The following is a 26679-nucleotide window of genomic DNA, read 5'->3' as shown; positions in this document are numbered from 1 at the left end:
CTCTTCTAAAAGCAGAAGTAGTCATGGTGGAGGAGTAACCCTTTAAATATTTTGAATATTGCATAAAGATAGACTCTCTATAAAAACACTCACAATGAATGAATTTTAAAGCAATCATAAGTATCAGAACACGGGGGATACAGCTTTAGGTGAGTGCAAGTAATCTTTCACTGTACCTTTAGGCTCACACGTCCCCAAGCGGGGATATCATAGGGATTCTTTGCCAAATTTGCAAAGACCCCAAATCGTGACAGAATTACTGAATCTGATTTAAAAATACAAAAGTATTCTGTATAAAAAGGTTAGCCAAAATCCTTATGTTAATTCATCTTTTTTCTTCTAGGAAATCATTTTAAGTTGTCTGAATCTGTAACATTCTGAATTTGGTATATACATGGTATATAATTTTATTTCTATTTAATTAAATACAGATCTTGGTGGCAGTTCTTATAATGATTGATATTCCAAATCTTTTTTAGAAGTTCCTAGGAAATCCTACATCTTTTTAGCTCATCATCACCCAGATTTCTAAGCAGGGGGAGATTTTTCTATATAACCATTCAACAGAGGGAGGGATCTGTGCCTTGCTCAGAGTTAGATACTTCATCGTCTACTGCTAACATTTGCAAGAAAACCCACTCTTTGGTCAGAAATTTACTTTCACGAGTTTGGAATCCCTTCAGATTTCTTGTAAGTAATTCATTTTTATGTCGTTATTTTATTTATTTTATGCAGCCTAAATGTAACTGTAATATTATTGTAGGTAATATGTCCATGTCTGTCAATCCATAGAACACCTGTATGAGAGTCCAGATGGTGTAGCAAAATAATATAAAACTGCAAATATATACAAAATGTTAAAATACACATGCTTGCAAAGTGACTGATCCTGTATTTTTTTTTAAATTATGTTTTCCGTATCATATTATTTTTGTTAATGCTATTTCACATGGGAGTGTATTCACTAAACACTGACTTGTAGTAAATTTAAAAACAAATTGCACATTTTGGGCAACTAGCCCAAATAAAAGTTTGACAATTTTTCCAAAGCAGCTATTTTTGCCTAAATTGTTAAATCTATTTTCAATTGAATACATTTAAAAAATAAGTGAACTAACCCTGTTATGTTTAATAATTTATTATAATATATAATAATTTATTTCAAATTTGAAGTTGCAGTATAAATTGTATGCAATGTGATTCAACATACATTTGCAAACATCTGCACTTCTAGAACCAAATGTCAGCAGAATGACTTGTTGTATATCTATACATATAACAGTCAGATGCCCTAAGCAGTTTACAGAAATCATTACTGTAGGGGGGGATTGAGGAACGTGTAGAATTCATACAATAGATGCAGCAGAATTTATAAAGTGGCTATTGCATATGTAATATTGATTTTACAGGTGTACTTAGCACTATGCATGTAACGTTACAGTAAACAAGGCTACACTATTTGTTTGTTTATTATATAGTGGTAACAAATGTGATTAATTGATTAACACTTCACAGACCACAGTGCAGTGTGTGCAATAATAAGACAGGGCATGTAATGAATATTTTATTATATAGTGATAATAAGTGTTCAGAGCTGCAATCCAGAACATGTAGCTATATAGTGGATATACATATATTTTAATAAATATATAGAGCTAACAGGAACAGGGGTACTTGGCATTTTAATGGGTATAACACAAAAGAGGGGGGTATACAGCATATGCAATAGTTAACTAGTGTATTTATGCATAGTTTATTTATGTAGTGATGTAATAAAGATATTACATTACAAATGGGAGGAGGTACTGTATCTCCTGTAGTTGTATATAGTATATACATATCAAAATTGGCACTAGACATTGGCAAGAGTAAATTCTACGGTGTATGCTACGTCTTGCAGTGGTAAGCACCTTTTAAGGCCTTGTTAGTAGACTTCAAATTTGAAGCCTGATAATGCATATATATACACACACACACACACACACACACACACACACATACACACACACATACCTATAATCTGTATAGGTAACATTACAATAGTGAGGTGTCTATAAAGCATTGTAAAGTCGTTTATTTTTAGTTTTTCAGTGTTTTCACTTATACATCAAATGTGTTTGTTAATCCTGTAATACACATTATTACAAAATTCACTAAGCATTTTAAGGTAATTCTTATCTGCAATATGACAAATCTTGTTGGTAATTTGAATATGTCCATGATCTTTTTAAAATAATTGTTTTTAAATATATGTATTTTGTATAGTTTGCATGTTTATGCTACATTGCTAGTTTGTAAATGTAGATCAGTGTAAGGATGTGATGCTAAAAGGTTAGAATGTCAGGAAACTTAAAACTGATTGAAGGAATGTATTGCACAGTCTTATTAATCATCGTCTCTGCAAGGGAATGGTTTGAAAGGATTATATAGAGTGAGTGACAGAGCTATAGCAATTCCCTTGTTTTTTGCACCTTCTCACCATACATTCAAATATAACATATTTTTTTGTTATAAAGGGGCAATATGAAATGAGTTTTCTATAGCACTTGTTCTCTCAGCAGATTATTGAAGCAGTTCTCAACAGATTTAAGTATATTTCATGTACATTAAGCTACAGACTTGGAAATGATGTCATGTTAATGAAATGTGTAACTGCCAGAGTTCTTGGCAGCCGTTCCTAATCACTATATACCATTATAAAAACAAAATCAAGATCAAGTGAACGCACTTTGTGTGCTGATAGCCTGTCAGCACAGCCCTGTGTGGCGGGTGGGGGCCCTAAAATGAAAAATAGGGGGGGGGGACCTACTGCCCCCCCCCGGCCCCCACCCCTGAGCGGTGGGTGGGGGCCCTAAAATTCACGATAGGGGGGGACCTACTGCCCCCCCGGCCCCCACCCCTGAGCGGCGGGCGGGGGCCCTTACATTCTCAATAAGGGGGGGGGACCTACTGTCCCCCCCCGGCCCCCACCCCTGAGCGGTGGGTGGGGGCCCTAAAATTAATAAGGGGGGGGGACCTACTGTCCCCCCCCAGCCCCCACCCCTGAGCGGTGGGTGGGGGCCCTAAAATTCACGATAGGGGGGACCTACTGCCCCCCCCCGGCCCCCACCCCTGAGCGGCGGGTGGGGGCCCTAACATTCTCAATAAGGGGGGGGACCTACTGTCCCCCCCCCGGCCCCCACCCCTGAGCGGCGGGTGGGGGCCCTAAAATTCACAATGGGGGGGACCTACTGTCCCCCCGGCCCCCACCCCTGTGCGGCGGGTGGGGGCCCTAAAATTCACGATAGGGGGGGACCTACTGTCCCCCCTGGCCCCCACCCCTGAGCGGTGGGTGGGGGCCCTAAAATTCACGATAGGGGGGGACCTACTGTCCCCCCCCGGCCCCCACCCCTGAGCGGCGGGTGGGGGCCCTAAATACAAAGGGGGGGGGACCCTAGTTAACCCTTCCCCCCCCCAAAAAAAAAATATCTCCCTACCTACCCCCCTCACCCTAAAAATAATGAGTGGGGGACCTTTAACTAAAAACCTGTAACAAAAAAAAAATGAGATAAAAACAACTTACCATTCGATGTTTTCTTTCTTCAGCCCCAAAAAAGGGCAAATAAAAAGCCATAATAACCGACGCAATTAAAAAAAAAAAAAACCCGAGCGCAAAAAAAATAATCCATCTTCACCCATGGAGGGCTCCGCGCAGACTGAGCTCTGCAGGGCGGGGGAAGGCTTATAAAGCCTTGCCCCGCCCTGCAATTAGGCTAAGAACACTCTGATTGGTGGGTTTGAGCCAATCAGAGTGCTCTTTGTCATTTTACAAGCGTGGGAAAGTTCTTTGGAATTTTCCCACGCTGTGTAAAATGACACAGAGCACTGTAATTGGATGGATTTCAAGCCATCCAATCACAGTGCTCTGTGTCATTTTACAAGCGTGGGAAAGTTCTTTGGAATTTTCCCACGCTTGTAAAATGACACAGAGCACTGTAATTGGATGGATTTGAAGCCATCCAATCACAGTGCTCTGTGTCATTTTACACAGCGTGGGAAAATTCCAAAGAACTTTCCCACGCTTGTAAAATGACACAGAGCACTGTGATTGGATGGATTTCAAGCCATCCAATCACAGTGCTCTGTGTCATTTTACAAGCGTGGGAAAGTTCTTTGGAATTTTCCCACGCTGTGTAAAATGACACAGAGCACTGTAATTGGATGGATTTGAAGCCATCCAATCACAGTGCTCTGTGTCATTTTACACAGCGTGGGAAAATTCCAAAGAACTTTCCCACGCTTGTAAAATGACACAGAGCACTGTGATTGGATGGATTTGAAGCCATCCAATCACAGTGCTCTGTGTCATTTTACACAGCGTGGGAAAATTCTTTGGAATTTTCCCACGCTGTGTAAAATGACACACAGCACTCTGATTGGCTTAAACCAGCCAATCAGAGTGTTCTTAGCCTAATTGCAGGGCGGGGCAAGGCTTTATAAGCCTTCCCCCGCCCTGCGGAGCTCAGTCTGCGCGGAGCCCTCCATGGGTGAAGCTGGATTATTTTTTTTGCGCTCGGGTTTTTTTTTTTTTTTAATTGCGTCGGTTATTATGGCTTTTTATTTGGCCTTTTTTGGGGCTGAAGAAAGAAGATTTTAGAAGAAAGAAAACATCGAATGGTAAGTTGTTTTTATCTCATTTTTTTTTTTTACAGGTTTTTAGTTAAAGGTCCCCCCCTCATTATTTTTAGCGTGAGGGGGGTATGTAGGGAGCTATTTTTTCTTTTGGGGGGGAGGGTTAACTAGGGGGGAAGGGTTAACTTTGTATTTAGGGCCCCCACCCACCGCTCAGGGGTGGGGGCCGGGGGGGACAATAAGTCCCCCCCCTTATTGTGAATTTTAGGGCCCCCACCCGCCGCACAGGGGTGGGGGCCGGGGGGGACAGTAGGTCCCCCCCATTGTGAATTTTAGGGCCCCCACCCACCGCTCAGGGGTGGGGGCCGGGGGGGACAATAAGTCCCCCCCTTATTGTGAATTTTAGGGCCCCCACACGCAGCTCAGGGGTGGGGGCTGGGGGGACAATAAGTCCCCCCTTATTGTGAATTTTAGGGCCCCCACCTGTAGCTCAGGGGTGGGAGCGCGGGGGGGGACAGTAGGTCCCCCCATTGTGAATTTTAGGGCCCCCACCCACCGCTCAGGGGTGGGGGCCTGGGGGACAATAAGTCCCCCCCTTATTGTGAATTTTAGGGCCCCCACCTGCCGCACAGGGGTTGGGGTCGGGGGGGGGGGCAGTAGGTCCCCCCCATTGTGAATTTTAGGGCCCCCACCCACCGCTCAGGGGTAGGGGCCGGGGAGGACAATAAGTCCCCCCCTTATTGTGAATTTTAGGGCCCGCAGCTCAGGGGTGGGGGCCGGGGGGGGGACAATAGGTCCCCCCCTATCGTGAATTTTAGGGCCCCCACCCACCACTCAGGGGTGGGGGCCGGGGGGGGTCAGTAGGTCCCCCCCCTATCGTGAATTTTAGGGCCCCCACCCACCGCACAGGGGTGGGGGCCGGGGGGGACAGTAGGTCCCCCCATTGTGAATTTTAGGGCCCCCACCCGCCGCTCAGGGGTGGGGGCCGGGGGGGGACAGTAGGTCCCCCCCTATCGTGAATTTTAGGGCCCCCACCCACCGCACAGGGGTGGGGGCCGGGGGGGACAGTAGGTCCCCCCATTGTGAATTTTAGGGCCCCCACCCGCCGCTCAGGGGTGGGGGCCGGGGGGGGACAGTAGGTCCCCCCCCTTATTGATAATTTTAGAAAGCGAGCTGAGCTGTCAGTCAGACAGCTCAGCTCGCGAACGCGCATTCCGCGCACATGCGCGGTATAGCGCTGAGGTTCTTCATAGGGCGGCTGTCAATGCCGCTCTATGAAGAACGCGATTGGTGCAGCGAGAAGCCGCGCATGCGCACCACATCGCGATGACGCTTCTCTGTGAGAAGCGTCCTATTGGGCCCCGCGATTTCATCATTTTGACGAAAAAGGGGGCGCGGCATGGCTGGGAGCTCGGCGCTGGAACGGAGGTAAGTTTTATATGTAAAAACACCTCAAATTTTTTTTTTTTTTTCAGTAAGTACATATAAAAGCAAGAAGGAAGGCTGGACCTGTCTTTCTTGCTTTTATATGTAGACTATAGATTCCCTTTAACCGGCCTCTGTCAGCTTGCCTACAGCTCTGTTTATTTTTTAAATTAACAAAGCTGCAGCTGAGATTGTTACTATAGAGCTCTTACAGGAGGTGGGAGAAAGTTCTCGTATAACCAGGAGAAAGCATATTTGATACCCACTCTGAATGCAAAGAGAGTTAAAAAGAACTGAGAATATGGGAGCAGGGTCAGTAAATGTCCTCGCACTATTGCCTATGCAAGGGGTGTAAGCTTTTATGGTCTTTGGAATGTCAGTGTAGGGCAATTGGTCAGATTCTCTGGATGAATGGCAGATTTGCAGTGTATTAGCGAGATGGGCAGAGGAACAAAGTCTTAAAGTGAATGGACAGATTCTTAGTATTTCATGAGGAGTGTGCAGAATCATGTGTCGGACTGGACAGATGTATGCCAACATAAAAAAAATAAAAAAAATAACTTGCAGAATCAGATCTATAAAATGTGTAGCTGTGCATATCTGGCCATATTTTTGACACTGTCACTGTACAGAGAGAGGCAATGTAGAGGTATCCTACTCAGTGGTGTATTTAGGATTTGTGTTGCCCTGTACTCGGGCACCCCCCACCCCCCCCCAATTTAAATTTTCCCCACCCCTTCCTGGCAAGGCCACAGTTTGACTGACAGACGCTCACTCACTGACAGACACACACACTCACTGATAGATGCATGCACTCATTGACAGACACACACTCTCATATACACTGACAAACAATGACATACACACACTCACTGATTTGACACACACTGATAGACAGACATACACTTACTCGAACACACTCACTGACAGACACACGCACTCACTAACACACACACACACACACACACACAGACTGACTTACACACACATTCACTGACAGACACTCTCACTGACACACACACTCACTCACATTCACTGACATGCACACTCACTGACAGATACACACGCACACACACACATTTCCCCATTCACTATTATTAATATTTTTTTTTAAATTGAAATCCACCCAGCCTCCCTACTTTTGGAATAGCTCGGTGGATTTCTCACCTGGGGTCCAGTGGATCTGCTGGGCAGGGAGGTGGACAAATGTGCAGGTAGGCAGGCAGGCTGGCGGACACTCTAGGTTTTCAGCGAGAGAGCATTTCCCCCTGAGTCCTCTGCTCAGCTCCCTCGCGTGCCGCAGAGTGATGCCAGGAGCCAGAATATGACGTCATATTCCGGCTCCCGGCATTACTGTGGGTCACGCGAGGGAGCTGAGCAGAGTGGTCAGGGGAAAGTGCTCCTTTGCCGCCCGCCCAGGAAACCACTGCCTGCCTGCCCCGGGGGAGCCCAAAGGTGGCCAGCTGGCCAGCTCTTGTGCTCCCATAAATCGAGGCAAACCAGGTATTTTCCTTGGCATTTGGGGGCGGCGTTTTTTGCTGCCCTCTGGAAATTACCGCCCAAGGCACATGCCTTGTTTGACTCGCGGCAAATACGTCCCTAATCCTATTCCCAACAATAATGCAAGATGTTCCCACAAAATAGTTAACAAAACATAGCAGTGCTTTGAAGGAGAAATACTGCAGCAGTACCCTGTACCCAACAAGCCGTAAGGGGTTATATTTGATATACTAACTTGAAATAATAAAAGGATAATCACATTAACCTTTGGATGTGAGCCCAGGGGAAAAGGAGCAGTAGTAAATGGCGGGCAGTAACTTTAAAAATAATGAGAGGCTATGTTTAATTTGTCACATATAGGGTAGCTGCTATAATACAGGAGATTACGAAAACAGTTAATACATTTAAAAAAAAAAAATCTGCAGTCATGTAAAGATCTTGTGTTCATCTGAACATTTACAACACTAAAATAAATAGGATGAGCTTGAGTATACAACATAAAATCACAAATAAAACCTGAAATCTAAAATCCGTTTTTTTATTAGCAGATCAAATAAAATGCCATCCAAAGTACTTAAACTGTCAGTGAAAGTACTGTGCACATGTATATAAAACCAGCAGTCCTATTTAATGCAAGGGATGGAAATTCTGTACCTGGGAGTGTGCTATATCATTGTATCCAACTAGTATTGTAACACAAAAATGTGAGACTTGTCTGTAAGCTCACAATCACAGCAAATAAAGCACACCTCCCTATTTAGGAGGGACAGTCTCTATTTTCCCTCTGTGCCTCTTTATATCCTACTGTTCCCCGTTTCTAGAGCTCTATATTGCTGGTGACAGTAATGTTAACTGCAATACATGAGTTTATAAATCAGTCTGTGCAAATAAGATACGTTGTTCTAGCGCTAAATTGCATTTTAGTTGCACAAATTGTTATTAGTAAGTCGCCTAAAAGGTCTCAGAATTATTTGGCATACCACCACTCTTTGTCCATTGTTGGGATGTATGGTTAAAGTGTTGTGTGATGTTGATTTACTGCTAATATTTGTTTAGTAATATGTGCTGTCCATCAGCTATGTATCAAGGAAAGATGATAGAACTTTGACCAGATGCCAAGTCCATATAAAAGCCCACACCTCCGTGCAATAGTAAGGGTTTTTTAATGGGCTCCTTGTAAATAAAACCCAATAAGAAATGCAATCTTATAAATCTGAAAAATATACAAAATACCAAAGAATGAAAATAATATATATATATATATATATATATATATATACACAGGGAGTGCAGAATTATTAGGCAAGTTGTATTTTTGAGGATTAATTTTATTATTGAACAACAACCATGTTCTCAATGAACCCAAAAAACTCATTAATATCAAAGCTGAATATTTTTGGAAGTAGTTTTTAGTTTGTTTTTAGTTATAGCTATTTTAGGGGGATATCTGTATGTGCAGGTGTCTATTACTGTGCATAATTATTAGGCAACTTAGCAAAAAACAAATATATACCCATTTCAATTATTTATTTTTACCAGTGAAACCAATATAACATCTCAACATTCACAAATATAAATTTCTGCCATTCAAAAACAAAACAAAAACAAATCAGTGACCAATATAGCCACCTTTCTTTGCAAGGACACTCAAAAGCCTGCCATCCATGGATTCTGTCAGTGTTTTGATCTGTTCACCATCAACATTGCGTGCAGAAGCAACCACAGCCTCCCAGACACTGTTCAGAGAGGTGTACTGTTTTCCCTCCTTGTAAATCTCACATTTGATGATGGACCACAGGTTCTCAATGGGGTTCAGATGAAGTGAACAAGGAGGCCATGTCATTAGATTTTCTTCTTTTATACCCTTTCTTGCCAGCCACGCTGTGGAGTACTTGGACGTGTGTGATGGAGCATTGTCCTGCATGAAAATCATGTTTTTCTTGAAGGATGCAGACTACTTCCTGTACCACTGCTTGAAGAAGGTGTCTTCCAGAAACTGGCAGTAGGACTTTGATGATACCAGCCCAAAACAGTACTCCACCTCCACCTTGCTGGCGTCTGAGTCGGACTGGAGCTCTCTGCCCTTTACCAATCCAGCCACGGGCCCATCCATCTGGCCCATCAAGACTCACTCTCATTTCATCAGTCCATAAAACCTTAGAAAAATCAGTCTTGAGATATTTCTTGGCCCAGTCTTGACGTTTCAGCTTGTGTGTCTTGTTCAGTGGTGGTCGTCTTTCAGCCTTTCTTACCTTGGCCATGTCTCTGAGTATTGCACACCTTGTGCTTTTGGGCACTCCAGTGATGTTGCAGCTCTGAAATATGGCCAAACTGGTGGCAAGTGGCATCTTGGCAGCTTCACGCTTGACTTTTCTCAGTTCATGGGCAGTTATTTTGCGCCTTGGTTTTTCCACACGCTTCTTGCGACCCTGTTGACTATTTTGAATGAAACGCTTGATTGTTCGATGATCACGCTTCAGAAGCTTTGCAATTTTAAGAGTGCTGCATCCCTCTGCAAGATATCTCACTATTTTTGACTTTTCTGAGCCTGTCAAGTCCTTCTTTTGACCCATTTTGCCAAAGGAAAGGAAGTTGCCTAATAATTATGCACACCTGATATAGGGTGTTGATGTCATTAGACCACACCCCTTCTCATTACAGAGATGCACATCACCTAATATGCTTAATTGGTAGTAGGCTTTCGAGCCTATACAGCTTGGAGTAAGACAACATGCATAAAGAGGATGATGTGGTCAAAATACTCATTTGCCTAATAATTCTGCACTCCCTGTATACACACACACATACACACACACATATTGCTGTGTGTGTGTGTGTGTGCTGTGTATAGGTGATGTGTGTGTGTAATACACCGATGTACTGCCTTCCAATGAAGTAACTAAATCTCTGAAATACAAATGGCAATTTGTGAACTAAAAACACAGTTCTAAAACGACATAATTGATAGCAATAGGACCTGGAGTAGTAACTTCTTCAGAGTATCTCAGAGTGAGAAGTGTTTAAAACAATTCCACCAGAGAAGAAAAGTGGCAAAGTACAGGAAAAGTTGTGCCCTGTACTATTACACTTCTCCCAGTCCCGAAGTTGGAGCGATGGGGGGGGGGGGGGGGGGATGGGCCCTACGTAATGCGGAACATGCAGAGCACCCCCTCAATATACCTATGCACACAACTCTTCTTCTCTTCTTACCTTTCCTAACCACCTTAGAGACCTTCGATCCGGAGGAAACGGGGATAGGGGAGACAGAGAGGCTGACACACAACCCAGATTACACAATGCTCCCTGAAGGGAAGGGTAACATAATATAGCAATTAACCCGGGGCGGCCATTGGCCTTACTAAAACTAGGACCCACTTACCGCAATAACATGCAGAACACGAGAGAAGGGTCAAAAACTGGACATTCAGACTCATATGGAAACTTAATTAAGCACATATTCAGACCACACACTGACACTACATACACCTATAATAGATTAAATGAACAGGACACTCCTAGACTGTACATCCAGCAAAAGCTGAACAGAGGTCAGCGGCAAGGGGACCCCCACGTAACACGGACTCCGCCACAAACGGACAAACGATACCGCATGTGACTAAGCAGGAGATCACGACGATGGAGAGCGCTCCCCTCCTATATAGAAAAAGGGGAGACTCCCCAATACTAACGCAAGTAAGAAAGAAATAGTCACATAGGCGACGGACAGATGACTCCTATTTGGCAAACAATTGTTTAACTGAATGCTGTAAAGAGTGTTACAATGTTGATATTGCTATACAACCCCCCAAAAATTATATATGTTCATGTAAAATCATCTTACTCTGTTAAAACTGAATAAAAACAGATTTAAAAAAAATAAATAAAAACATAACAAAGGAGGTGGTCAGCCATAAAGCACTCAGAGTATCCAAGAGTATCCAATAATCTAGTTAACGAGTATGTTCTAGATTTGTTCTAAGAAAACTCTACTCCTGATTAGGCTTCCTCTCTACAAATATTTGTTCACCTGCAGTTTAAACATGTATGCGATAAAATAACATTTCACAAGAAAATGCATGATGATCACAAAAATTATATTTGGGGTGCCATGCCCAGTTTACAGTCAAAAGTTCAATTGAGCTGCATTTTGTATAATGGTAATTTCAACCATATGCTGAGATCGAGCAATAAAATGCTTGAGGCAAAATAATTTTAATATATTTCAGACATTTCTAAGTTATACAAGGATTGCTTGATTAGGTGTAGTTTATAGTACAGATAGTTTGATTCTCTTACAGCAGCACTATAGCAAAAAGAAAAGACAATGGGTTTAACTCTTTGAGAACCAGGGTTGTTCAACACATTTCTCAAAGAGCGAAACCATCAACTTGCTATCATGGTGATCCATGATATCTTGCAGCAATCTTCATCAACATGCATTTAAACAATCTAAGGATATGATCTGCTTCATTTTTCATTTTTTCTTCTAAAACAAATATTAGAAAATTAACTGAACTGGATTATACGACTGATATTGATCAAGCTAGGAGGAATCAGTAATAATGTGCCAAAAGTGAAATGCCTCGGTCGCTATCTATTTGTATGTGTTATCTATGCTGGTATACAGAAAGGGTCCAAGGAACGTTTTGGGTGCACAGTGCTTCCCAATACTGCTGATAGACAAATGCATTAGCAGTAACTAGTATGATAACACTTTGTTTCTATATATGCTGCTTTCTTTTTTTATTAAAATGTACTTTTGAAAGAATGCTCCAAGTGCAATAACATCTACAGCGCCTATTTTAAGTAGTTAAACCATTTTAGAACGGAAGAAAAAGAAGAGACTTAGGATGTAAGGTGAGTCACATCTAAATCTCAGCAAGGTTACAGGGAGTAGTAGGGGCTTAACCCCGGGTAGACAAAATAGACAGAAGGAAAGAAAATGGGAAAAAGGAGAACCGCCCACTAAAGATGGGTGGAGTCCATTCCCACTTCTAACTACTCCCTTAGGTAGAGGGTCACATAAGTATGGTAATAAACCTTTATTTATAGTAATTGGTAAGCAAGTTTACCTGACAAAAATAAATATTAAATTTTAATAGTAGATGTACCCTAGCAAAAGTGTTAAAGTGATTGGTAAACAAATTCACCCGAAAAAAATTAAAAATAATAAATAATATTGAACACACCCTAACAAAAGTGTTTAAAGTGAAAGATGCAAAACCACCTATTAAAAACCTGGAAATGTTCCCATATAGGTACCCATATATGTTATAGGGAGCAGGGATGGATAAGAGTACAGAGACCTAAAAAAAGGATCAAAATGACCAGCATCCACCTCCCCTAAATAGGGTAAAGCTAATAGTCAGATCAGATTCTAGCAAGACAGAGCAGTAAAGATAATAGAGAGTGGATATTTGCTGCAAAAGCGGCGGTAAAGGTATATGGAGCTGGTAATTAACGTGGTTACTTAGCATAAATGTACAGAGAAGTATAGGCAAAGCTTTCTCACGGTCTGTTCAGCTGTTAATTTATATCGGATCTGTTCAACTATTCCTCCGTGTAATAGGTGACACCATGGGGGAGTGAACAGTCCTACCAGCATAGACTTAGTGAAAAATACCTCTGTATAAATGTCCTTAACCAAGTATCCAGCTCACATCCAAAACAGCTGCTGCTTCAAGGCAGCCTATTTCTATCCCTCAAAACTTAAGTAGTGGGACCAGCGGCTAGCGGCAGATAGAGAGTAGCAGAGAGGTAAGTGCAGTTGTTACTAGTATGGACGTATAGGAGGATTCAGATCCCAGCGGATACAAAGTAAAATGCCTATGAACACGCCCTGAACTAACTGACTACCTTGTAGCAAACTCAACTGCTGCTTCGAGGCAGCCTAATGGTATCCCTCAAAATTACATGCTAGAACCGGCATAGACATAGTGGGAGCCCAGGTAAGTATAAACTTCAGAGTAAATGCATCGGCAAAGAGCAAGCCCGCAAGCTCGACGCGCGTTTCGGCGTTACTGGACGCCTTTCTCAAGAGCTACTCAGTGTGAGTTCCCGGACCTGTTTAAAAGGGGGTCTAGCCACTCCTCCCCTTGATAATTATCCAATCCGTACTTACTCGAGGTTAAGTGGATTTCACCACCCACTCCCTCTCCAGGCCAATCCTAGAGGGGCCGGTGGGCGTGTTGGGAAAAAGGGGCATCACTGCTAAACTGGTGCAGGGCCCTATTGTCCCTAAAGGGGAGCGAGTACCGGTGGCTTATACCGGTACTCGCTCCCCTTTAGGGACAATAGGGCCCTGCACCAGTTTAGCAGTGATGCTCCTTTTTCCCAACACGCCCACCGGCCCCTCTAGGATTGGCCTGGAGAGGGAGTGGGTGGTGAAATCCACTTAACCTCGAGTAAGTACGGATTGGATGATTATCAAGGGGAGGAGTGGCTAGACCCCCTTTTAAACAGGTCCGGGAACTCACACTGAGTAGCTCTTGAGAAAGGCGTCCAGTAACGCCGAAACGCGCGTCGAGCTTGCGGGCTTGCTCTTTGCCGATGCATTTACTCTGAAGTTTATACTTACCTGGGCTCCCACTATGTCTATGCCGGTTCTAGCATGTAATTTTGAGGGATACCATTAGGCTGCCTCGAAGCAGCAGTTGAGTTTGCTACAAGGTAGTCAGTTAGTTCAGGGCGTGTTCATAGGCATTTTACTTTGTATCCGCTGGGATCTGAATCCTCCTATACGTCCATACTAGTAACAACTGCACTTACCTCTCTGCTACTCTCTATCTGCCGCTAGCCGCTGGTCCCACTACTTAAGTTTTGAGGGATAGAAATAGGCTGCCTTGAAGCAGCAGCTGTTTTGGATGTGAGCTGGATACTTGGTTAAGGACATTTATACAGAGGTATTTTTCACTAAGTCTATGCTGGTTGGACTGTTCACTCCCTCATGGTGTCACCTATTACACGGAGGAATAGTTGAACAGATCCAATATAAATTAACAGCTGAACAGACCGTGAGAAAGCTTTGCCTATACTTCTCTGTACATTTATGCTAAGTAACCACGTTAATTACCAGCTCCATATACCTTTACCGCCGCTTTTGCAGCAAATATCCACTCTCTATTATCTTTACTGCTCTGTCTTGCTAGAATCTGATCTGACTATTAGCTTTACCCTATTTAGGGGAGGTGGATGCTGGTCATTTTGATCCTTTTTTTAGGTCTCTGTACTCTTATCCATCCCTGCTCCCTATAACATATATGGGTACCTATATGGGAACATTTCCAGGTTTTTAATAGGTGGTTTTGCATCTTTCACTTTAAACACTTTTGTTAGGGTGTGTTCAATATTATTTATTATTTTTTAATTTTTTTCGGGTGAATTTGTTTACCAATCACTTTAACACTTTTGCTAGGGTACATCTACTATTAAAATTTAATATTTATTTTTGTCAGGTAAACTTGCTTACCAATTACTATAAATAAAGGTTTATTACCATACTTATGTGACCCTCTACCTAAGGGAGTAGTTAGAAGTGGGAATGGACTCCACCCATCTTTAGTGGGCGGTTCTCCTTTTTCCCATTTTCTTTCCATTTTAGAACGGTTTGACATTTTACCACTCCTAACAAGGGAGAGTTTAGCTCAATGTCTGAGCGCGATAAGCTGATGCTCTCTGCCAATATACTAGCACTGCACAGCAGGCATGAATTCAGGAGCGCTATTAAAAGCTCCTGCTTCCCATTGTTAGTAGTGGAGGCGGGGACCAGGTAAAAAGTCAAATAATTCTAAAATGGTTTGACTACTTACAATGGGGATTGGCATTTGCACTCCTGACACCAAAACCGCCATTGTAAGCTGCAGTGCTGATGGTGCTTGATGTGTTCCACATTTTTTCTTCCTTTTGCTCTTTTTAAAGACACTTTGAAATTATCTACGGACTATATCTGTAGATGTTGGTGGCTGTTTGTATGATTCAGGAAACGCTCATATTTATATAGCTCTTTTTAAGACAAGCAGTGAATTTCTTTGGGACTTATGTATGTGCTTTACCGTATAAGCCAACATGCTGCTCAAAAATAAGGACATCCCTTGTGTGGCCATATTATATGATACATCAACTACCAATTGTAAATAGTAAAAAAAAGCTAAATATTTGGCTGCAATTCAATGTTTCAATATATGGTCAAGGGGTTAAAATATTCAATCCAAGCACCATAACCACTTCTGTGTTTTTTTAAGTGGTTGTGGTTCTTGTAGACTGTATGTGCAGAGTTTGAGTATGAAATGCTATGCATACTATGGAATGTAATCTAGTAGGGGTATTTACTATTGTGAGATTTGCTGAGAGTTCAAGGGAAATCCAAAGTGAATTTCAAATTTAAGGTCAAAGTAACTAAGCTGGAACCATAGCTGACCTAAAGATCTTTCCAGTTCGACTATTTTGAAATTAATTGTGAAATTCACTTTGAATTTACCATGGATTCCCCGCAATTCAAACTTTAATAAATAACCATGTAAGAGACTGTGACTATGGTATGACTGGTCAGAATCTTAAAACCGATCACTTCCTAGAACTTAAACTTGTTGAGGTCTCTAGAGTTTCTAAGGCATTCTGAAATAAGTAAACATCTAGCAGCAGATGTGCATCACTTGTGTCTTTCATTTTTCCAATGGCCAGCACAATCAAATCTATCTTGTGTACTTTGTGTTAAGGTGCAGTGATAAGTTCATATCTTGAATTTATTGCTGAAAGAGCTACAGGATGTCAATGAGAATTAAAATGCTTAAATATTTTCATGTGGTAAAAACGGAAATAAGCGCTCTCTTCTTAAAAGTGAGCTGCAGTTCACCAACAAGGTGTTCCCCCAACCATGTGAAAAACAAGACAAATATAACAAGAAGTTGAACAGCGCTAATGGTAAGAGAAATACATACGTATAATGAAATACTGGCCAACGATGTAGCTTGGAAGAAAAAACAAAATACAATAATGGTACAGTATGTTTGAACAATATAAATGGACAGAGTAGAAATATAGAATTCACACTCACTCATATTAGAAGCCTGGACGGAATAATCCCCGTCTACGGATTTCTTGATATGGAGGATTTCTGATAGGCTTATAAATGTAGATGTTCGTTATATTTAAAACAAAATAAAATACACCACATGGTATTGTATGTAGGTATAAAATGGTACAGTAAAATGGATTATTCTACTTACATATACTAGAGCAAGGGCCTGCTCTAGTTTGGAGAACTTCAGGTGGAACAATCCCCACCTCAGGATATAATGGACCCAGATGTAGCAGCGAACAATGATGAGTAGGAAGTGGGACAAAAGAGATGACTGGATATGTATAAAAATGTATACTTTATTCCAATATATATAAAAGTGAAAATTACAAACTATAAAACCAGTCCGGGTAAAAAGTCTGTATTTCTTCCTCACTTGACGCGTTTCGCCGAAGCTTTATAAAAAATGAATGTTTGCTGCATGGGGTCCTTGAGGTTATATACCTTCTGTGATGATGAAAATCGATTCCGCTGTGTGTGATTCATCATTTTCGGTTTCGTCAGAGTGGCGTGGGCGGAAGTCCTACAAACGACATTTTTGAATGTGGGCAATTGACGAAAAAGTTCAAAACAGGGCTCAGGGGTATGGAGGTTAGAAGATATATACTAATAAATCAAATAATATTACAAGTAAATATTTAAATATTTTCATCACTACTTGTATCTTAACAGAAATTACTTTAGTAGCTAAATGCTGTTCCTTTCATCTTGTCCACCCACCAGTAGTATTAAATTAACAATTTGATTGACAAGCAATGTGCCAAATGGTACAGGACTGATTATATGGTCAAGGCCATCTCTGTATTCACACAGCTCCACAGGGCCTTTTCTGTCCTCACACAGCATCCTAGTGCCATCTTGGTCCCCAAAAAGCTAATCAGTACAATATTTGTCTCAAAATAGCTAATCAGTGACATATTTGTCCCAAAATATCTTATTCGGGCCATCTTTGTCCCAAATGGCTAAACTGTGCCATCTTTGTGCCAAAATGGCTAACCAATGTCATATTCATGCCCAAATAGAGCATGTGATTCGTGCACTAATCAGTGCCTTATTTGTGCCCAAATGGCTCACCTGTGTTATCTTTAAGCTCAAATGGCTTATCATTGCCACCTTTGTGTCCAAATGGCTAATCAGTGCAATCTATGTGCGCAAATGACTAATCGGTGCCATCTTTATTCCAAAATGGCTAACCAGTGTCTTAGCCAATTTCTCTTTCAAAACAGCTACCAGTGCCATGTTGCTCTCAAACAGCCATCAGCTTGTACCCTTTGCATATCAGTTCTGCCACCCAGTGCCACTTGTGAGGGGTGTAGTATAATGAGAGGGGTGGGACGGAGCCTAGTGCTGCACACCTGGCTGATGCACCTTTATCTACAGAGTGCATAGGCACTGTGCAGCCTGTGGACATGCCCAGGGTCAGCTATGTACTGGTAAATGATATTATTTAAATTGCACTACATAGTGACTTGTTTCCCCATTTTAATGCATTATGTAGAAAACTGATTTAAAAACAATACATTCATTACAAAGAGATTAAAATAAAAAAGTAATTCTAATCATCAGATTAGATAAAAATAACTGTTGCATCAGCTGAAATGCAAAGCATGGTAGCTGAAATCAGCTTCTGATATCTCCCCTTACAGTATCATGAGTAATGCCGTTGATGTTGTGTGATCAAACATTTCTTCCCATTGTTCTAATCCATTTGTTGTATGCTGTTAAAAAGAGTATAGAGGGGTTCCGGGGGGCTGAATAGAGCTCTTTCCAAAATTCAGTATTTTTGCTTTTTGACAACTTTGTTCCCAAAATCTCAGGCACTCAAGCTACAGGGGACACCCTGCCTACCTTCAAGCTTACTGATAGAGCTATATTATTGATATAACTAGTTTATCGATATAACTAGCTTATTGATAGATATTTTTTTCAAGTATTATGGGCAGATTCCTCCAGGGGTGATCTGGAGGCCTACGTCACACCTGTCTGATGTTGCAAGTACAAGGAAGAAGTAGCGCCTGGTCTCTCCACTCCCATTCTCCATGAAGTACGAGAACACAGTGTGGACCCCTGTTTCCCCCCTTGCTGGTGAAGGTTATCCCGGTGTTCCCTGCAAAATACTTTTCTAATTACCACTGCTTCCACTGAGGCCCTCTTAACACCTGAACGTCATGCTGTCTGGAGTACAGGCTTTACTAAAATGGCGGATGTCTCTTGTTCCTGTGAAACCAGAGGCCTGCCATGCAATGCTTTGGCTCAGTCACATACAACACCATCAAGTAGAAGCCCTCTTCCAAGACATCGATTTGGCATCTTGCCGAGCTTGAATGGACTGGTTTGGATGATAGGGACCATGTCACTATTTGGGATTTACCTTCCTTGCTTGGGAGTCAGATTATTTAATTATATGCATGGTTATGAGTGGGGTGCTGTTGATCTTTATCTTTTATTTGCTTGCTGCATAGTTTTGTGGTTTTGCGTTTTAAGACCATGTGCTATCGTGGTAAACCTTTAACTCACCAGTGTTATCAGGCTTTTAAAGTTCTTTAAGCTAAAAATTTAGGAATTTCTGGCTACGTACTAGTCAGGCCCGGACTGGCCATCGGGCACACCGGGCAAATGCCCGGTGGGCCGCGATGGCCGTGGGGCCGAGGCCGGCAGGGGAAGGTCCCAGGACTTCCCCTGCCGGTTTATGCAGGGCCGGCACTATCCTAGCGCCGGCCCCGCTGTATTCCATGTCGGGCCGGTGGGGAGATCAAAGATCTCCCTCACCGGCCCACATGCTGTCCAATGCGGCCGCCGGCGGGGAGAGAGGGAGGGAGACAGCCTGCCTGGAGAGAGGACCCAGCGGAGCTCTAACTTGCAGCTCCGCCGGGTTCCTCTCGCGAGATCCGGAGCGTTGCCATGGCAACGACCGGATCTCGCGAGAGTGAGCTCTAGCCCGCAGGCTAGAGTTCACTCACCACGAGGACCACCAGGGAACACTGCCACTCTGCCTCCCAGTCCCAGGAACCAGTCCCCCCCTCCCAGGCTAAAGGTAAGAAGGGAGGGGGGGACATAATGCCTGTTGTTTTATTTGTTTACCCCCCCCCCTACACACAAAATCCATTCTAACATTTATACATCACTCACACCCATCACACTCAGCACTCTCACACCCATCACTCACACCCATCACACTCAGCACTATCACACTCAGCACTCTCACACTCAGCACTCTCACACTCAGCACTCTCACACCCAGCACTCTGACCCCCAGCACTCTGACCCCCAGCACTCTGACCCCCAGCACTCTGACCCCCAGCACTCTGACCCCCAGCACTCTGACCCCCAGCACTCTGACCCCCAGCACTCTGACCCCCAGCACTCTGACCCCCAGCACTCTCACCCCCAGCACTCTCACCCCCAGCACTCTCACCCCCAGCACTCTCACCCACAGCATACACAGCACTCTCACACCCATCACACACAGCACTCTCACACCCATCACACACAGCACTCTCACACCCATCACACACAGCACTCTCACACCCATCACACTCAGCACTCTCACCCATCACACTCAGCACTCACACCCATCACACTCAGCACTCTTACACTCAGCACTCTCACCCACATAACACACAGCACTCTCACACCCATCACACTCAGCACTCTCACACCCATCACACTCAGCACTCTCACACCCATCACACTCAGCACTCTCACACCCATCACACTCAGCACTCTCACAACCATCACACTCAGCACTCTCACAACCATCACACTCAGCACTCTCACAACCATCACACTCAGTACTCTCACCCACATCACACACAGTACTCTTACACACAGCACTCTCACACACAGCACTATCACACTCAGCACTCTCACCCATCATACACAGCACTATCATACACAGCACTCTCACACACATTACAAACAGCACTGTCACACACAGCACTCTCACACACCACATTCTTACACACATCACACACAGCATTCTCACACACACCACTTACCGCACCCTCACATACCACTTACCGCACCCTCACACACAGCACCCCTCACACACAGCATCCATCACGCACACATACTGCACCCCTCACATACACACAGAACCCCCCCAACACACTGCACCACACACATACACAATAGTTCCAAACACACACATATATACATACACACACACACACAGCACCCCTCACACATACTGCACCCCTAAACACATTACATTCCAGACACACACTAGATCCCTTACCCAACTCTGGATCATCTACACACATATAAACACTAGATCCCTATATACACTCTGAATCCGTTATAAACACACACTCACTAGATCTCCTACACATTCTGGGTCCTTCAAACACACACTAGACTCCTATACACATACACACACACACTACACTCTTAACATATACACTCTGAATCCCCTATACACACACACACACACATACACTAGATTCCTTGTAAGCAAACACATACTACACCCCTAAACACACACTTTCTACAAACACTACATCACCTATACACACACTCTATAGCCTGTTTGCACACATGCTACATCCCCTTTACATACATTCTCTTCAGCCCCTAGCCACATATGCATCACATTACACCACAGACACAACATGTCTAAAACTAACCTTATTACACAATACCACACCACAATCAGCTCACTCTACACACACGCAATACCACAAGCAGACTCCAAACACATGCACAATACTTTTTGTCTCCTGGTATCCAGTTATAGAGACACGAGAGACAAGTTGCAAGGAAACACAGTGCAAGCATGTTATTAAATTTGCTTGCGCTGTGCAGAACAAATACAGGTTTTTTTTTCTCATGCTAGAGCTCTTCAGCAGAGCTCTGCGCATGATCTGCCCTGGAAGAGCATTGAACCAACATGCTCACTTTGAGAGGGGGCGTGCTTGTCATTAGTGATGACAAAACACACCTCCTCTGACCCGCCCCCTTCTTAGTGGGCCGCTGGGATAAAAAAATGCCCGGGCCGAATTTTTCTCCCAGTCCGGCCCTGGTACTAGTGAAATGTATCATGTGTTTCCTGTGTACAAGTTATTATGCCTGTTACTCTTACATATGCCTTAATATTCCTGCAACAAGTTCCATTAAAGTTTTAACACTACTATTGCTGACACGTAATGGAAGAAGTGACATGCTTTCTATTATGCCTCAATAAAAAATAAATAAAATTAAAAAAAATGGTATTAAGGGAGGCGCTATAGCATGCTTCTGCCCGCTGAGAGTACAAAGTACAGGTTCTTAAAGGATCACTATAGGGTCATGAACACAAACATGTCTTCCTGACCCTATAGTGTTAACACCACCATCTAGCCCCCCTGGGCCCCTCATGCCTCCATAGATATAGTAAAAATCTTATTGTATCCAAGCCTGAAGCTGTAAATATGCATGCTGTTAGCAATAACAAGCAGTCTGCTGACATGTGTTAGCCTGATCCAATCACAGTGCTTCCCCGTTGGATTGGCTGAGACTGACAAAGAGGCAGATCAGGGGCAGAGCCAGCATGATTCAAACACAGCCCTGGCCAATCAGCATCTCCTCATAGAGATGAATTGAATCAATGAATCTCTATGAGGAAAGTTCAGTGACTGCATGCAGAGGGGGGAGATGCTGAATCACAGGATGCTGTGCACAGTGCTGCCCTGTGCTATTCTGACAGCAGATCTGAGTGGATGGAGGCATATTATGCCTCCATCAACTCCGAAGTCCCTCTGGTTCACTCTGAGTGACTGAAACTGGAGGTGTTCCTAGCTTTCAATGTAAACACTGCATTTTCTCAGAAAATACAGTGTTTACATGAGAGAGGCTGCATGGAGCTATAGTTCTCACCTGAACAACCTCATTAAGCTTAAGTTGTTCAGGTGACTATAGTGTCCCTTTAAACATAAAATATTAAACATAACCTTCCTTCAGTGAAGTCTTTTATTAAAGAGGTAGGCTTATTGTGATAGTATTTCTGCAACTTGCTACAAAAGGTGTCTCCAGCGGGCACTTCTCACTATGTCTGTTGTCCTTTTTCATGGTATGTATTTTCATGTTGGTTAGGTGTCCTTGAATGTATTATTGTGAAGTTTATATTATGAATAGCATTGCTGTAATTATTTTTCTATTTTTATGAATTTATGTGATATACGTATACTTTGTATTTTATGCATGGATTGCTATTTGGATGTTATTGTTAATGCTTTTGGTTCTATTTGGGGGATACCTGTCACATTGTACCTAATTAAGAAAGTGTTTTTTAATTTTTATGGTTGTGCTCCTTATAATTAGTATTCATGTGTGTGCCAGACACATATCGTTATATGTATATTATATGTAAGTAGTATATATATATATATATATATATATATATATATATATATATATATATATATATATATATATATATATATATATATATTTGTGTGAAGGGCTCATGATGGCAAAGAGAAATAAGACCTTAATAAGTGTAGGATGGTATAAAAGTAGCAAGTCGGTTGTGGTGTGCCGGAACCGACGATGAGGTAGGCCTGAAAATAAAGAGGGCCCACCAAGAAGAAATGTAAGAAAAAGGAGTTGATAAAGAGGTGTGGGTGGGAGGGTGATGCAACGCTGACCTCGAAGGTATGGAGCCAGGTAAGGGGTGTCCCTTAAGTAGGGAAGGGGTGTGTCATACGCCCCTCCCACAAACACAGGCCAAAAGGCCTTACTACTTGTGTGAAGGGCTCATGATGGCAAAGAGAAATAAGACCTTAATAAGTGTAGGATGGTATAAAAGTAGCAAGTCGGTTGTGGTGTGCCGGAACCGACGATGAGGTAGGCCTGAAAATAAAGAGGGCAAAAATAGAAATTTCAATATTTAATACAAACTACCAATATACATACTTTTAACAAGACATGTTCTGAAAAGCATTTCTTACTTCTTGTACAGGGTTAGGAATGTATCGTGTGTAAGCGGATGATTTCCAGCGCCCCAGTGTCTTGATAACATGAACCGGTATGTTAACACTGGAGGCTGTGGAGGCCGCTCCTATGCGGAAGGAGTGGCCTGAATAGTTAGCTGGCTTGAGTCCCAGCTGTGTTAGTAAGGACCTAACGTGGGTCATGAAGTTGGTAGTAGTGAGAACTGAACCTCGTAGAACAAAAAGTGGTTGTGATGGTGGTGCCTTGAGACTCTCTGTATAAGAGTCCAGTATTTGGACGGGGCACCATCTGTTGTGAGTCGGATAGTATTTAACCTCTACGGGTGGAGCGTGTTGACTGTTTTTGGAATGAGGTAGTGTCAGGATATAATAGTCCATGTGTTTGGTTAAGTGCGAATGGAGCAGTAGGTGAGTGGATTGTGTTGTATTGATGGCGGTAAACTCTCTAGGTCTCAGAAACCCATAAAAAGCCACGTAAATAGCTGTTTTGATGACTAGAGTTGTGTTGAAGGAGAAGGGTTTTAGATCTAGTAGTTGTGATAATTTCTTAAGGATATGAAAATCTATAGGAAGCCTCTGTGCTGTATGCGGGGGTTCGGATCTTTGTATACCCCTAAGGATGTTCTTGATTTGGTATGATGACATGAAACTTGAGTTGTTGGGTTGTAATGTCAGCATGTGATGTTGGATGCCTGTAAGATATAGTTTGATTGTGTTGTAAGAAAGTTTGAGTTTGATGTGGCAAAAAGAGGCAAAACCTAAAAAAGATGTCATGATGAATGGTTGTAATATGTTGTGTTCCAAAAGGAATCTTTTGAATAAACTGAAGGCTCTGTTGTAGGTTTTCCTGGTATTTGTAGATAGAGCTAGTTGGGACAAAGTTCTGCAATGTTGCATGATAACGTCTAGTCCATTACTAGCTGATGGAACAGTGGAGTGGCCGTGGCTGTGAGTGCGGCTGATGGGAGAAGTTGATGAAAGGCCTGGAATTTAAAACGAGACAAATTATCAGCTGCCTCGTTACAAATACCTGGAATATGAACACAATGCAAGAAAAAATTATGACATGCTGCCAACCAAGTGAGTTTCCTCAAAAATCTCATGATAGTAAGGGAGTTGGAGCGACCTTTGTTAATAATGGAACAGGTTGCTTGGTTGTCTGAGTAACACCTGACTGATGAACCTGTCCATAGATGTCCCCATGCTACGGCAGCCGCCACGATGGGATATATCTCGAAAAGAGCTGAGGTAGAGAAAAAACACTCCAGGTCCTGCACCTCTGAAGGCCAGCTACCCCAAAGCCATTCGTTCCCAAATATCGCTGCAAAACCTGTGGTAGACGCCGCGTCTGTCCAAACAGTAGGAGAAGTGTCAGACAATTGAGGGAGGTACATGCTTTTCCCATTCCAGGAGGTTAAAACGTTTCTCCACATGAGAAGGTCTGCCGTGGCTTGGGTATCTAGGGATAATCTGTGTGCATCATGTAGAAACAGTGGGAACATGCTGAGGAGACGTGAGATGAAAGCACGGCCTTGAGGTATAATACGCATGGCAAAATTGAGTGACCCCAGTAAAGATTGTAATTCTTTGCGGTTGCAAGTGCGTAGTTGTATATAGAGGTTGATGTTTGTCAGGATGTTTTCTACCTTAGTGCGTGATAGGCTAGCTTGCATGTTGGCCGAGTCTAGCATGATGCCCAGGAAAGTGATGATGGTATCTGGGCCTTCGGTCTTGGTAGGGGAGACTGGGACCCACAACTGGTTGAATAGGCTGACGGTTTCTTTGAGGCTACTGGGAGGGGAAGAATTCTCCTCGACCATTAGGAAATCGTCCAGATAATGTATGACTGTAGGGCATCTGGATATATTGAGTAGTAACCAGCATAGGATTTCGGCAAATGTGTCAAATATGGCTGGACTACTTTTAGAACCAAAAGTTAGTCGTGAGAAAAAGTAGTAGTTCCCTTCCCACTTGATGCCATGTAGGTGCCACAGTGTGGGGTGGATTGGTAGTAGTTTGAATGCATTTGTTATGTCGGTCTTGCTGAGCCATGCACCGACTCCTGCCTGTAAGATAGCCGTAATGGCGTGGTCTATAGTGGAATATTGCAGGGAAAATTCCTCCGATGGTATTAGGGAGTTGAGGCTAGGAGTGGTAGAGGTGTGTGGTGCCGACAAATCGATAATAAGTCTCTGCTTGTTGGAAGATTTTCCTGTGACAACCCCGATAGGGTTTGTCCTCCATGTAGTGAAAGGAGGGGATTGAAAAGGTCCCAATAAGAAACCTTCTGTCACTTCTTTAGCTATGAGTGTGTCAACAGCTGTAGGGTTGTGTTGGGCGGATTGTAGATTTGGACATTCCAGGATTCCTGAAGGCATATGTATGATACCTGTGTGGAATCCTACTGATAGACCAGAGATTATGAAATCTACTAAATGTGTAGATGGATGCTGTGACAGAAATGTCGCAAGTAGGGATATGTTGATAGACGTTAGGTACTGTTTGGGATACATTTTATTGGGACACATGATTTTTGCATGTGCCCTGAAACATTTTGAGCATATATGCAATAAACGACAACCGCTGTAATTACATGTACCAACATTAAAGTTATTACATATCTGGGATTTGCCCAGAAACTTGATAGGTCTACCCAGTTTGTCTTTAGCTATTTTCTCCGTAGGACCAGCGGAGCTAGGTCCTTGCACGTGGGTATGCTCGTTAGCAGTGATGGGACAAAAATTTGCCGAATGAGACATGGAGGAGCAGTATGCACAAGCCGGCGTCCTTAGCCCTGCAAAGTGTCTGCAGAAAATCACTGTGTCTATCTTACTCCAGTTGGACCTTGTCCCGTACTGTGAGAAGGCGCCTGACACTTTTGCAGAAAAAGATCTATGGTAATCGTAGAATGCCGATCCACCATATTTATTGCCCAGGTCCACCAGCTTGTGCATATACATGTCAAATTCCTCACGCCTGTGTGGGTAAACGGCACATGTGACATCCCGGTAGATGCCAAAAGCCAACACAAATTCCGGGATGGTGAGTTTCCTGTTTAGGCGTGCATCCCTGGACTTGACCACCACAGAAATATCCTCATACGCATAAGTTTTATGCTCCACCACATCCTGGGAGGCA

General features: G+C 43.0%; 1 protein-coding gene across 1 annotated transcript in view; it reads left to right on the top strand.

Annotated features, from left to right (window-relative positions):
- Window positions 1-608: 608 nt before the first annotated feature.
- COL6A6 (collagen type VI alpha 6 chain) overlaps window positions 609-26679 on the top strand; it is a 230004-nt gene continuing 203933 nt past the window's right edge. Inside the window, exon 1 of the mRNA XM_063453115.1 lies at window positions 609-690. The gene's annotated coding sequence lies outside the window, so the exon portion shown is untranslated. The remainder of the gene's footprint in view (window positions 691-26679) is intronic.

Source organism: Pelobates fuscus, chromosome 4 (assembly GCF_036172605.1).
Source record: "Pelobates fuscus isolate aPelFus1 chromosome 4, aPelFus1.pri, whole genome shotgun sequence".
NCBI lineage: Eukaryota > Metazoa > Chordata > Amphibia > Anura > Pelobatidae > Pelobates > Pelobates fuscus.
The sequence above is the reverse complement of the archived record's forward strand: the minus strand, read 5'-3'. Positions and strand labels throughout refer to the sequence as shown.